The sequence below is a fragment of the Sinocyclocheilus rhinocerous genome, unplaced genomic scaffold, assembly GCF_001515625.1.
Source record: "Sinocyclocheilus rhinocerous isolate Xijiao unplaced genomic scaffold, SAMN03320098_v1.1 scaffold1876, whole genome shotgun sequence".
Taxonomy (NCBI): Eukaryota; Metazoa; Chordata; class Actinopteri; order Cypriniformes; family Cyprinidae; genus Sinocyclocheilus; species Sinocyclocheilus rhinocerous.
Window position 1 is genome coordinate 13266 of NW_015628411.1, and position 1183 is coordinate 14448.

Sequence of the window (1183 nt, forward strand, 5' to 3'; positions counted from 1 at the left end):
AGAGATATAGCCTTAGAGTCATTTTGGCACCGTGCCTAAAATTTGTAGCAGCGCTGTACGAAAACGGTTTCGTCTATCGACACGAAATCCATAACATTTTGTCAGGACAGTCTGAAGATGATTTGACTTGATTTTGGTGAAAATCGGACCAAGGCTTGAGGAGGAGTTTGAAAAAGTAGGTTTACAGCATAAATCAAAATGGCCGACAGGCAGTTCGGATTTGCTAAGGCAAAATTGGTATGCATGTTGTCGGCATAAGCCAAGGAATATTTTGAGACCAGTTTCATTGCAATAGGCTAATGCAATCAAAAGTTATTAGCATTTTTGGACATTTCATAATTAATAATAAATCAATGGTTTATTACTCTTGACCAATAGGTGGCGCTGTTACCAAATGTGCGTTATTCGAGAACGGTTGGAAAAATCAACTTGAATTCCATAACTTTTTGCCAGCATGGTCTGAAGATGATCTGAGCCAATTTTGGTGAGAATCAGACAAACCGTCTAGGACGAGTTCGAAAAAGTAGGTTTTACGAACAATTAAAAATAGCGAAAAAACTAAACGTGATTTTTTAATTTTGGTGTTCATTCGACTCAGCATGAGCCAATGATTTAGAGGAAAAAAGAATTTTCCTTCTGTGCTTTACGGTTCAAAAGTTATTAGTATAAAGAAATTGAAATTTTGGACAAGTGGTGGCGCTAGAGAGTTAGAGTTACAGACTCCAAATTTGCTATGGTGACTTTTGTCACTGTCCTCTATCAGTGTGCCAAATTTCACAACTTTCCCACAAGCGGTTCTATGGGCTGCCATAGACTTTCGGCGGAAGAAGAAAAATGACGCTAACGGATACAATAGGTGCCTGGCCCCTAATAATAATAATAATAATAATACATTTCAAAAATAGGTTGGTGTCAACCTGATGGATTTATTCAAACATAAATTAAACACTGAAGAACAGTCAAATTTATAATGATTATAATGAAGTGCATATATTTAGCAAAATGCCCCTCTCTACAGTTTATTTTTCTATCTGACTAATGAGTTTATGGTCACCGAATATGTTTTTCCGAGGTAAATGTGACGTTACGTGACATTGTTTACAAGCCTTTATATTGACGTCTTTGAGCAGCTGAAACACTGATTGAGCGATTACATGAGACAGGATACGGATTGTAAAGTTGT

The 1183-nt window shown here is 36.8% G+C and overlaps 1 protein-coding gene across 1 annotated transcript in view; it reads right to left on the bottom strand.

The window, feature by feature from the left end:
- The window catches only part of dpy19l1l (dpy-19-like 1, like (H. sapiens)), a 12000-nt gene that overhangs the window by 7291 nt on the left and 3526 nt on the right, over window positions 1–1183 (bottom strand). The gene's annotated exons all lie outside the window — the stretch shown is intronic.